This window comes from Ips typographus, linkage group LG1, assembly GCF_016097725.1.
Source record: "Ips typographus isolate SLU linkage group LG1, UJ_Ityp_2.0, whole genome shotgun sequence".
In the NCBI taxonomy this organism is placed as follows: Eukaryota; Metazoa; Arthropoda; class Insecta; order Coleoptera; family Curculionidae; genus Ips; species Ips typographus.
The window spans coordinates 13,681,807-13,695,797 of NC_138422.1; the positions used below are offsets into that span (position 1 = coordinate 13,681,807).

General features: G+C 32.0%; 1 protein-coding gene and 1 long non-coding RNA gene across 2 annotated transcripts in view; one reads left to right on the plus strand and one right to left on the minus strand.

Moving 5' to 3' along the window:
* Nucleotides 1–1,631: 1,631 nt before the first annotated feature.
* Nucleotides 1,632–6,934, minus strand: LOC145730433 (uncharacterized). The gene is made up of 3 exons (XR_014178618.1): nt 6,652–6,934; nt 2,981–3,344; nt 1,632–2,865 (listed from the first exon to the last, which is right to left on the minus strand). It is a non-coding gene; the product is annotated as an uncharacterized LOC145730433 (long non-coding RNA).
* A 462-nt stretch (nt 6,935–7,396) lies between these two features.
* for (cGMP-dependent protein kinase for) overlaps nt 7,397–13,991 on the plus strand; it is a 113,902-nt gene continuing 107,307 nt past the window's right edge. Inside the window, exon 1 of the mRNA XM_081995807.1 lies at nt 7,397–7,801. The gene's annotated coding sequence lies outside the window, so the exon portion shown is untranslated. The remainder of the gene's footprint in view (nt 7,802–13,991) is intronic.

The window sequence follows — 13,991 nt, forward strand, 5'->3', positions numbered from 1 at the left end:
TGGCATGATATAGCGATATCATAATGGAATATGATTGGGGGATTATGAAGAGTTGAGCGGCCGCCAATAAAAAGTATGGGATTTGTAGAGGACCCGGCGCGTTAAAACTCCACCGTCGCCCTAGTCTTGCCGGGGGCGGAACGCCGTGGCGGCGGTTAGTGCCCCGGGTATGAATAATGAATACGGTTATCGTTTAGTTCATATTTTTGATGGGGTACGGCAGGGCAAAATGAAATTTGCATTCGTAAAAGATATGGCGAGATCAAAGCTACTCACCCCCGTCCCCCGCCCACGTTTGCATGCGTCGCCCACCCCTTTTCTTATTGCCCGGCGCAGCTTTATTAGTTACTTGAGGGATTTTCTTCTCGGTTCTCCCCTTTTTTTCTCTTCAACCTCCCTTAGTGGACTTTAAAGTGGATAAAAACGGAATGGACGAAGAAAATCTGGAAAGCAACATTTTTTATTTTGAGAGAGAATGAGAGAATTACCTAGTGATTTACTTGTTTTGTTGTAATTTACTCGATTTTTAAATAGAACACCTTGTTACCATTACTATTTTTTAAAATTGTTTGAAAATACAATTTTTTTTATTTACATTCTTATACGTATATGGTTGAACAATTGTTGTCTATCCAAAGCGCCACCCTGAAGGTTTTTCTCACTTTCAGCCTAGTGAAGATTGAATGTTACATTAGCAAGCCTTTCAGGACTTGAGAATTATACCAAACATAGGTATGCTAGTTTATGCTGATTTTTATTAAATATCTGAAAAAATGTGAAAGATGCTTTTCTCATTGACTTTGATATGTTAATTCTCAGAATTCCTCTTATCAATTTTCTATAATGGATCGAGACATTTTATTATGGTATCCATCATCAGCATTACTCCCTCTTATTTTTCAAGGATTAGTTTTTAGGAAAACTTTGTTTGTTTGGTGATTTTATAGAAAATATAGAGAATTAAATCTGGGAGTTACAGCCCTGAAATTTGCTCTGTAAGTAGTAAATTAACCTAAAAGTTCCAACAAGTAACCAAAACTTCAGTCAGATTGTACTAAAAGTCATAGAAAATACAGAAAAACTAAATTGGGACAAAACATATTTTCAGCCAGTACATCCAAAATCTAACGGTTATGACTTTGAAATTTGCGGTGCAGATGGTAAATTGATCTTTAAAAGTGTTTGTATAAAAAAAGCTATTAAATTTCAAGGAAGTTAAAAAAAAACACAAACAAAATGCAATGAAAGACAATTTCAGTCACTAGTTCTGCGATCTTATTCAGGAATACGGCCCTGAAATTTACTGGTTAGGTAATAAACTGACTTCAAAATTAAGGGACGTAGTAGATTGTTTTCATAAATAACCTTAAAATTACTGTGCAAACAGTTAATTTGCCTACAAACAATAAATTTGAGGAAATAGTTCAGTCAAAGCTAATGTCAGTTCTCCCCACTTTAGTGGTACTTAAATAACATCAAAAATCAAAAACATTTTTTTGAAAAAGGGACGAAAATAATTGAAATTGATGTGTGTGATCACGATACCAAAATGACGGTGATTTTCTGGTAAAAATTAGCATAATGTGTCAAATAAAACGAGTTTTTGTACTATTTTGACTAGTTTATTATATTGCAGAAATTCAGTTCAGTCACGTTACATTTCAGGTAAACTGTAATAAAAAGTGGAATAACAATAATTGTTAATTTTTATTTTACTACCTATTATAAATTTGTATAAAAAATATTTTTAACAATTTTTTTAAATTTTGTAAATTATATTCTTATTTTTGTATTTAGCAAATTAAATTAATGCCTGCAAACAGTGCAAACAACACTAAATTTATCTCAAAAGGTTTAAAATCTCTATTGGTATTTGTGCGCCATCTATTAACTATCGTCCATACAACTATCCGCCACAAGCAAGCGATCTGTATACTTGAGATTCGTTTAATAATTATTATACTAGATAGAGGTCGTCCCAAGTTATACATATACATAGACTAATAAAACTAAGATATGTTTTTGGGATTTGGAAAAATATATTATTCCTACTTATGTGCGACGTTTTTCAGCAGTATTATTCTATAGATTCTTAATCATATAGGTTAGCATCAATATCAATTATTTCGTTTCTAAAATACCTTTTTAAATTGTCAAACTGTAGTAAAATTGAGTGAGTAAACGTGAAATGTGATTAGAATTTTGCATAGAATCTGAAAATTAATTAAAAATAAAACATAATAGATTTATTTTCAAAAGGGTTGAAATATACTGCCATAAGCTAATTTTGTTCCACTCTTATTTCACCTTCCACAAGGAAGTTGGTACCAACTTCACTATTTTAAATGGAACATCCTGTATATTATTATAATTTTAGATTTTTTGAACCATTTCAATCAATCAAGAAAATGACGTTTGAAAAGTGACATTTTTACATGTTGGAGTGTCATGCCTCCTAACCAGAATGAGATAGAGCAAAACGACTTTCATGTTCCTATCCTAATTTTTAGAGATCTATCACCCGGTAACATTTTGAATTTTGACAGGTGTCAAAAATGTATAAGAGTAAAAAAAGGAAATTTTGCAATATGATCTTGGCACTCCAAAATGTGAAAATGTCCAACTTTTTCTAAGTTGAATATAGATATAGGTAGGTTATAATACATGAAACTTGCTTGAAATTGCAAGAGAATCTAAAAATATAATAATTTACAGGGTGTTCCATTTGAAATAGTGAAGTTAGTAGCAACTTCGGGTACATATGGTGGTACTTCAAAAGTAAAAATATTTTAGATGTGCACCAACAAAATTTCTAAGAAATATGACATGTTTCTTCAAATTTAAGCCTTTCAGGAACTTCCATTCCTAAAATTAATAAGGCTGAAGTTAATTGAAAACTAATTACTACAATAAAACACTAGACTTGGTTGATTTGACACGTCTTCTCACCGAAGACATGCACAACCAATTATTAACTTACCTGTTGGGCAATTTTCTTGGAAAAAAACGTGTGACAGCTTCTCGGTAACTAAACTCCAGGCTAATGGGCGCATCCTGCCGTTTCTGACCGGCAATTTATTCTAATTTATGCATAGAATAGAGGCAAAGACGTAAAACGGACGTGCAGGAACCGTTCAAGCAAGACAAGGCGCCAAGGGACGGATTGCGAACAGCGGCAACGCCGCCGGTACCACTTAAATGTATCTACTATTTATAGAAACATTTTCACTTGCCGCTGTGACTCGCTGACAGTACCTCAGGCGGTACCGATGAAACGTCGCAAATTTTTCTAAGCCTGTAGAATGTGATGTAGGCCTCGCAGCATTCTCGACGTTGCCAAGTGCCTAAAAAATAGCGAATAATTAGCAGTTATATTCATAAATTATTCAAAACGGCATCCCGGTTTTATTTGAACAGACGATTGCGGTTTGTTAATGTGTAATAAGTCCTTTTTAATATATTGATGATTAATTGCGTAAGAAAATAATTGATGGTTTGTGTTTAACGATTCTCATGTTACACAAAAATTTTAATTTCTAGTCGGTTAATCGAAAAAATATCAAAAATGAAAAAATGTCAGTGGCGTATCTCTCAATACATTGGCTGTGATGTCTAGTGAGCCGCCACTGGACTTGTGATCGCCAAAGGTTAAGAAAAATAAATCTAGAAAAGGGCTCTATTTCTTCAGATGACTGTAGACTTTACTACCAATGCACTCATTGGACCCGGTTTACATCAATACATCCACTTAGGCCCGGTAAACGCAGACACACGCGTTGGTTTCAAATTTAACTGTTCCTTTTTATTTTTTTGAACACCCAGAATATGTTAAATCGTATTGCGCTTAGCTCTAGGTGAAAGAGCAATTCAAGACAAACCAATTGAGCTTTTTACACTCCCTAAAATTCCAAAAATGGCGGACAAACAAATTATTTAAAAATTTTGAGCGTTAGTCTCAAATTCAACTCTTTATTTCTGTTTTTTGAACATCTCGTATATGTTTAATCGTATTGTGGTTAGCACAAAGTGAAAGCGCAGTTCAAGACGAACCATTTGAACTTTTTACGGTTGCTGAAACCTGAAAAATGACGAAATTGCAGTTATTTAAAATTTTGAATTCTAAAGACTCCAAAAATGTCAATTTGATTTTTTTTAGTAAAGTTTCCATAATAGGATTTTACAATACAATTTGTTCTTTTCTTGGAAACCACAATGTTATTCTCCCTGGCTCTTCATATCTTATTTTGTGTCAAATAAAACACCATGTATCATACAATTACTACGAAAAACTAACACAAAATCCTACTAGAACTGGAATAAACTAAAAAAAAAAACAAATCAAAGTTAATGACCTGCATATTCTCTAATGTGAAGCAATTTAATAAATGACATTCGCATTGAAATTTCAACCATTCAGCATAATGACGCGATAATTTAGAGAAAATGTGGTTGCTTTGGTAATTTAATAAAGTGGAATAATTCCAATAACAGTAAGCATGCATAATGAGAGTTATTCTGAAAATTTGTTGGTAAATTATTCAGATAAACATCAGATTTCTTAGTGTTTTATTTATTTATTTAGTATTTACGTGTGTCTTAATTTTCTTCTGTAGGTATACAACAATTTTAATGAACTGACAAATGAATAAGACAATTCGTAAAGTTAAAATTGTACTGGGTGAACAATTAAGACTGGACTACGGCTGTATCTAGGGAACTAAAAATGTTACATGTTTACTTAATTGTAATGTACATGTTTTGAATGTGACAAATAATGAAGCAAACGTCACATTCAAAACTATTATCTGTGGAATGTTTGATTTTCCGCATATACTTTTGCTGTAAATTCATTGTCTGTCTGACAAATATCTGAAAATGTAAGTTGTTTTGCTTAGTTTCAAGTGCACATTTAATTGTAGGTTCCATCGAATTTATTAGGTATTAACATTGTTTTTATCATCAAAAGTACCATTAGATGCTAGCTATTAGGGTAATTCAATACACTATTAACTGCTAAAATGTTAATTTTAGACTTAAATAATTAATACATAATTATAATATGATTTTTTATTGGGTACTGTCTATAACAGTTTACTTTATTGTTGCTTGGTTACAAAATTTATTCTTTTATAAGACGGGTCTTATAGTACAATAATTCAAATATCACGACAATCTCACTCAAATTACGAGAATTTTATTATTATCTAATCATATATAATATAGTATAATGTATTATATGTGAAGTAGAATGTTACAATAATCATACACCAGTTTTTTTCATTATCACATACCTAGTTTTACGATTAGTTGTCTTACGTAATTCAATTTAAGGTTTTAATGATGGTAATAATAATTCATAAATCATCATACATTATTGGTATGACACTACTGAAAGTTTTTGACCATTTTACTCCAAAAAATGATAAAAAAATACTACAAAATGAGCCAAAACTGGTCTAGTTACCTTACTTTCAGTTTTTTTGAAAAATTAAAAATTTTAAAGTGCTTTTTTTGTACTTATTTCACCTAATTTAAGGTCATTTGGTATAAATATGCCCTTTGCTGTGCATTGGAACCCTCCTGGAGCAAAATAAAAAATTGGTAAAATTGCACTTTTTGCAAAAATAGCATTTTTTCAATTTTTGATTGATTGTAACATTTTTATTCAAACTCGTATAGATTTCACTAAAACGCCATTAGAAAGAGGATAAAAAATACTACGAAATGAGCCAAAACTGGTCTCTCTAGCTCTTCATGTTACCGAGATAATAAATTTCAAAAAGTAGTAAAAAAAGACCGCTAATACTCCCCCATTCGAAAAATTTTAAAGTGCTTTTTTTGTACTTATTTCACCTAGTTTAAGGTCATTTGGTATAAATAAGCCTTTTGCTGTGCATTGGAACCCTTATGGAGCAAAATAAAAAAATTGAACAATTTTTGCAAATATGACATTTTTTTTCAACTACACTTGATTAACTAGAAATGCAGTTTTTAGAACTACCTCAAAACCTTAAAGCCAGTAAGTAAATAGAGTTACAGGGAAATTTTACTTTTAGGTTAAGGAAACTCCAAATAGTAAGCATTATCAAATAAGGAAAATGGAACAAGAAATGAAAACAACATTTTAAAAATAAGTGTTTTCCAATATTACTTTAAACATAAGAGGTTAAATTATACTTTTTGTAATAACCTAAAATAGCAAAATAGGTACTAATTAAAAATATGTAGGTATTAAAAAAATGATAACCACTGAAAACAAATATGAGAATTTGATTTTGACAAGTTATTAAAGTTTAAAGGTTGCAATTATTGGGTAAAAATTTTGAGACATTCTGTATGAGCTAGACAATTTCTAACCCATGGATCCTAAAACTTGATCATTTAGCAGTTCTCAAGGCAATTTTGATTAATAAAAACCAGAGGTTGCGTGATTAAACCTTAAAATTTGTTTTAAATTTTTACAAAATAACGAATATCTGAGAAACTGTTAAGTTCAGACGTATCAAACGTCAATGTAATAACGTTTTATTTTTAACGTAGATTCTGAAAATCCAGTAAAATACTAGATATTTCATTTGAAACAATACAACTTTGATACTTTTTCTGCATTTGGGACAACCGATATATCTTGAAAATATTTTTAAAAGATACCTCTCCTTTAATAGGCCGTCTCCATCCATCCCAGAATCAAACTTTGTTGAAAGTAAATACTTTAGTCACAATTTTCCGTGTCGAATAACGTGAATAACCCCGTATAAGCTTTAACTCCAACTTGGAATACACAAAGCAACTGAAAACCAATAATAAATTTGAAATTTAGATGAAAGAAGTAAGAAACAATATCAAAACTGGTTGTGATCAAATTTGTTGGCTTGCCCTTATTAACTCATACTGAAAAAGATTTACTCAAGATTGAAATGGCGAAAACTTGTAACATGTTTTACGTGTTTGCTTCAACTCTATTATGCATGAAGACAATTTATTGATATCGATATGTTTTCTTCAGGCTAAAAGAAGCGAAACAAACAAAGCAATAAAGAGTGGATTAACACGCAATCTATAAGTACGTTTTCCTGATATGTCAGTGCACAATTGAGTGGTACTGCAAGTACTCGACGGCCTAGACTTTTACAAGCCATTAACGAATTATCAGGCTTTCCTATCCAATCTGCATTCATCCATCCCACGATTGTCCTCTTCAACGTTTTTGTCCGCTGAAGTACCCGTACCAGTGGCGTAATTTTCCCTGACAAATTAGTCTTTATTACGCTCAGTTCTTTAACCACACGTCAAGTAGAAGTAGTACCGATCAGATTGAATTATTTTCGTACAGTGGATAGACGTTCTAGGAAATGTGGCAACCACGCCGGTACAACAATAATCGCATCTAAGCTAAACGAACAACTCGCGGGTTGACTCTGGCCGGCTCAGCCCAGCTTTAGTACGACTTGCGCTCGTCGTTTTCATTCAAAATAAAGTCCATTCAATAGAGAAAAAAAGTATGTGACAATGAAAACGGCCTTATTCGGTCATTTCCACGTGGAAATTGATCAACCATGGAACGGTTTGATGCGAGACAGGTTTTCCGACGCAGAGATGGTTTAGTAGAAATCGGTGGTCGCACGTGAATACTTGTTTACATGACTAAACGCGTTCCACGTGTAGTTTTTAAACTGTGTCTTCGTGATTGTGCAACTTGTTGATTAGTTTTAGTACTGTGACTAAGTGCCTATTTTATTATTTTAATCATCCAACCCAGAAATTTAGCAGCTTATTTATACCTACATCAATCAGGAAGAGAGTAAGTTTAAAAATAGTCTCTGTTGTTTTCCTATTGTCTTGCAGTACCACTAGTGTTGGTAACAATAAGACTTACATGTTGATTAGTTGCCACTTATTACGAAGGAAATGAACAATGCGGCATAATTCAACGATAGCGGTGGGATTCATTGAATAGACGTGAATAATCCTTTGAATTACGTAGCGTATTGCGGTAGGTCGTCTGCAATTCATTACGTAGTACTGAGACAGTACCCCCGATAAAAGTAGCGTCTTCTGAAGAATATTTTTATTATAAGTAGTTTAATTATTCACTGCACAAACTGCAAAGGTGCGAGAATGCGTTTGACACGAATGCTCCTATGAAATACCAACAGAATATTGGATTAGTTGAAATCAATGGAAGTGCTACCAGAAAGTAGGGAATTAGAAAGAATTGTTTTCTTCTTGACGTTTTATTTTATACAGGTGGTCTCAAAAATTTGCAAAAAACAGGTTCTGCAAATACCTGCAGTGTTTGAGATATTTACCTCAAATTTGGAACCCAAACAGTTATAAGATGTGATATGTTAAGAAGGTTTTTTTACGTAATATGTACAAACAATCTCCCCCAAATTATTATTTGAAAATAAATCATACACTCACAATTTCAATTAGATTTTTACTTATTTTGTTAGATGAGATTTGTTAGCATTACACTCATTTTTTTCAGAAAACGTTTGCTAATTTCCTAAATTACAATACCTAATAGAATAGTTTGTTTGCATCATCAAATTCTAACCCTAAAATTGCCCCCCATTTTGAAATAAATAATAAAATAGGCAGCCAGAACTGGTAAAGCGTTAGTTTAAAATATACTTTTTTTTTATTTTTAGAACACCCTGTATATATGTAATCGTGTTGCGGTTAGTACCATGTCAAAGAGCAGTTTGAAACGAACATTTTGAGACACTTTTACAGACCTTGAAACCCAAAAATAGCGGAGTTTCAAAATTTTGATGCAATTTCTAAAAAAAAAACCAGTAAAATCTTAGATATCTAGAAAACAATTATTTTATATACAAGAATATCAAAAATAAACGCGGTCAAAACTGGCAAAGTGTTGGTTTCAAATTTAACTATTTTTATTTGTTTTTTGAACACCACATATGTTCAATCTTGTTGCGGTTAACACGAGGTAAAAGAGGTATTCAAGACGAACATTATGAGCTTTTTACAGTCCCTGAAACCCCAAAGATGACAGAAATACGAAATCCTCAAAATTTGTATGCAAAAAACTAGAAATTTTTTTAAATATAATCAAAAATCATACTAATGACATTTTGTATCTAGTGAACAAGTTTTACTATTATTCACTTAGAACCGGGTAAATGTGGTCACCGCTGGCCCTATTGTTTTCTCTTTTTTGAACACACTGTATATTGAATCGTGCTGCGATTAGCACGTGATATAGTACCTCATAACATTTGAGCTTTTTACGCCATAACTCAAACTCCAATAATAGCAAAAATAAAAATGATGCAAAATCGAGTATCTGAGAAACGGATAGAGTTACGAAAACCTTGCAACGTCCCAAAATGTTCAGAATGAGCTTCTGCACCTGGTGGACTAGGTTTACACTCTCTTAAGTTTAAGACGAACATTTTGATAATTTCCAAATGTTGCAATTTCCACAAAGAAGTAAAAAAGTCGAATCTCCAGTCGAATATCTCTAAAACGGTTAGAGTTACAAAAATTTTACAGGATACGAAAAATGTTCAGAATGACTTTCTGCACAAGGTGGACTAAGTTTATACCCATTTAGAACCGGGTAAGTGTCATTTTTGTTGTAAAATCACCTCGTTAAATTTTGATGCATCATTTTAGATCACCCTGTATAGATACTCTGTGAAATTTGTTTATGTCGTTCTCGTACTCATATGTTTGAGCATTTTGCTTTAATTTGTTTTATCCACCCTTGCTGTACAATTAACTATTTACTAAAAAGAATAAATCCAACAAAAACCCTTTCAATGAAATTTAATATAAACAATTTATACAGATAAATCCAGGGTGACCCAACATACGTTTGCGTAAGTTTGTAGAAATACCATAATTTTCTGTTTTCCAAACAACATTTACGACTTTGTCCCATTGTTAGAATACGTCTAATTGGGGCGTAGATACTAGATCCTATTCACAATAAATAAAGAAATCGCCCATAATGGGTGGTTACGCGTACACCGCAATACTATACCATATCCCATTATTCCATTCGCTATTTATTCCAAATAATTTAAAATTCAAGGCTTGCGGTATGTAGTGGTTTTCCATCCGAGTAGGTAACAGTCTTTTGAATGGGTTTTAACTAAATTCAACGTTACCGCCTGCAAAAATTTATTTATTTAATTGTGATAATGTAACATGACATTGAAAACTAATCTAAATCCTTATCCAAAATATCGTAAATTGACTGTTTCTATCACGCTGTTATAAAGTGACTAGTGTGTACTCAGTTTCGTTTTTTTCTGTTAAGTTTTGTCAAGTTTTAAATATAGCAGAAATGTAACAAAAAATTATTTTATAAATTTTCGTAATGTCAGAGTTTCGTTTAAATCATACAAATTGTTAGTAACTGATTTTTTAATATTAAAGACAAACTGGACTAGAGTCTAAAATTAGCATTTTCCACTGTTGCAATTTCAAAATACTTGCAACTGTAATGTTATAATTGTTGTAAATGTAATTATTCTGACAGTTATAAGGTGAATTAGTTTGTAGGCCCTAAAATCGCCAGTAAAATGGCCTTTCCACCGGTATGTTTATTGGTTGATTGTTTGGAGGGTAAACTTGACCAAAGTTTTCTGTCAAATTTTCATGCACTATTTTGTTTGAACCTGAGAAACTGCTTTATTTGACTGACATGATATGGATTTTTATAGATTGATGGATAGCCATTCAAATAGGCTTTACACCAATATGCCACATTAGTTGATTGGTTTAATAGTTTAGTCGCTAGAGGGCTTCAAACTTGACCAACCATACAACTTTTTTATTATTTTAAATCAAACAATTTTTTAAAGTTCCTGTAAAATTAACTTTTATTTGTAGTTATTTTCAAGTTATCAGTGTATTTGAAATTATGTATATTTGTATTTAAAAAAAAAAAAATTTAAGATAAGTATAGCTCAAATCGGTCTTACATACAACGGATTTTGTAACTAAAAAACTTAAATTTAACCTCAAGAATGTTAAGTAAAAGACGCATTTGTCTTCTAATTTTAGAAAACAGAAGTTCATGTCGGTAAGGTCCAAAACCGCCTAAAATCAACTTTTAAATATAAAGGCAAATCTTATTAAAATTGTAGGAAGTTTCGAGCCAATTTCGACCTTACATGCATCAAATTTTCAACTGATTACATAGATACTAACTAACCTACTTGTTTACTTTTTTTAAAGTATATTGAATTGTATTGAATCTGAATTTGAATTTGAGTGAAAAATTTTAAAATGAAAGAGCCACAAGCAAAAAATACAGCATCATTACTTTGATAGCATTCAATTTGCTACTATAATTAGCTTGATAATTAGTCATGAAATGCACTCTGCAAGATTACAATTTAACATAATACAGTCTGATCGACTTTAAACGTGTAAACAAGTTCAAATATCGTTCAGGTGTCGGTGCGGTTGAAAACAATGCGAAAAAAACAACGGTAACAACAATCCGAGTGAAACGACCGTTGAATATGTTTATCTGTATTGTTAATACACTGGTTTTATGACGAGTTTATAAATAAATCGGTATCGGGAGTATCATTTTATTTCTAAATAGTTGCTAAGTCAAACCGGAGTCTTCAAGGTCAAAAAAGTCGCTTTTTACATGAATAAATTTAAATATATTTGTTCAACGGTTTTAATTTTATCGGCAAATAATTACAGAGGATTACAATGATAGGCGGACAACGTTTTAGCAATTTTGCTTATGTCCAGTGCGGTTATAATAAACATGTTTTTTTGGGAGATTCCTAATTGGGTTTTACATACTTTGTTGTGTGCAAAAATTATGAATTTTTACTCTTCGGTAGTAAAATATCCAATTCTCGGTAAATAACGTCAAAATACCAGAATACTATGTACTTATGTACAGGGTGGCCAAGTAAGAATGCGAGGTACTGTATCTAGGAAACTAAAAATGGTACATGCTTGAAATAGAAATGTTATAAAGTAATATGACCATAAGGAATACATCTAAAATATTTTCGTGATTCCATCGTTGCCGCATCTACATGAAATCAGTGGCAACAACGGATTTTTGTTCGACCACCCTAGTAACTGATGCTCTTTTTCGATTTTGTTGTTTAATCCAGACAATTTTTGTTCTAATCAGTAGTTATTCTCTAAATGTTGTCGTTTTCGAGATATTGACTTAAAGACTGGAATTTTCACTATTTGGAAGGTGGAGCAAAACGGTTTACAGTTTACATTTGTTCCTATCTCACATTTTTGAGATCTATCTTACAATGCTATTTTCAAAATTTTAAAAAAATTTCAAATGTTGAGTATTTTTTTGTTTTCTTTTTTAATTTGGAAATACCATCAAATAATAGATCTTAAAAAAGTAAGATAGGAACATGTAAACCGTTTTGCTCTATATATATATACAGTGCGTTTTTTTTAACACGCAACATAGGATTTTACGTGTTAAATTTTTAAGCCCATGTTAGACCATTTTATTTTGGAACTGCAAGTCTATAACTTGACGGGTGTGTCTTTAGTACCCTGAAGCTTAAGTAAGTCTACCAATTTGGTCTAAAAAGTGATTAAAAACTGGAAAAACATCATTTTTTTTCGAAAAGATTTTATCGTTCCATACTCCCTGTATGTATTGTTGTTCCTTGTTGTTTTTATACTGGCAGGGCAGGTAGCAGGTAAAGTGACATATTTTGACTGCATCACGACCCGACATCTTTTGAACGTCAAAAAGGCATTTTATGATTGTTTGGAATACTGTTTGGCTTCAAACGGAGGTCACTTTGAACAATTCATTTATAAAAATACTTCTTTTGTTCTTAACTTTCTTGATATAAAGTTAATGATCACCCTGTTTTACTTTCTACGCCAAATTTTACCTGCTACCTGCCGTGCCAGTATCAAAAACAACAAAGAACAACAATGCATACAGGGAGTATGAAACGATAAAACCTTTTCGAAAAAAGATGATTTTTTGCAAGCTTTTTAACACTTTTTAGGCCGAATTGGTGAACTTACTTAAGCTTCAGGGTACGAAACAGCCACCCGTCAAGTTTTATACTTGTAGTTCCAAAATAACATGGTCTAACATGGGCTTAAAAATTTAACATGTAAAATCCTATGTTGCGCGTTAAAAAAAACCCACTGTATATTGTAGGGTTGTCGAACAAAAATCCCTTGTTACCACTGATTTCATGTAAATGCGGCAACGTTGGAATCACGAAAATATTTTAGATGTATTCCTTATGGTCATATTACTTCATAAAATTTTGGTTTCAAGCATGTACCATTTTGAGTTTTTGAGATACAGTACCTCGCATTCTTAGTTGGTCACCCTGTACATAGAGTGGATTAATAACGGTAAGTTTATATAAAAAGCATATACCTATACATATTACACAAAAGTATACAAGGTGGACTATTACCAGTGGATGGGATCATTAGGTTGACACCCACTTAGAACCGAGTAAACGCGGTAAATACTCATAGGTTATATCCCGAGACGTTCAAGTTTTATCGGGTAAACTGTGCATAGGTGATTTTTTGCAAAATTTTGCTTGGAAAATGATTGAGACTAAATAATTCGACGATAAAATCCTGAGACCGCAGGTCGAAGGATTTTTTCCAAAGAGTCTTCGACTCGGATGATTTTTAAAACCACTCTCGTTCATGTTATTTGTTAAAACAAACTACTTAGTAACGACTGTAACGAGTATTCCAATTTTTCCACAGGAAAAATTAGATGCACGAGAGATATTTGGTAAGATTATTTCCTGAGTTAAATAAACATTTTATTTTAATTAAAACAATAAGAACAATAATTAATAAGAACAATAACTTTCAAGCTAGAAAGGGTAACACTATTCTTTATGTTGCTGTGAGGAGTGTGAAATTTTTTCGATTTTTTTTTCCGGAAAAACTGCTGACAGCTAATTTGACAGTTGTCAAGTGATTTTTCCACTTAAAATTTACATTTGTTA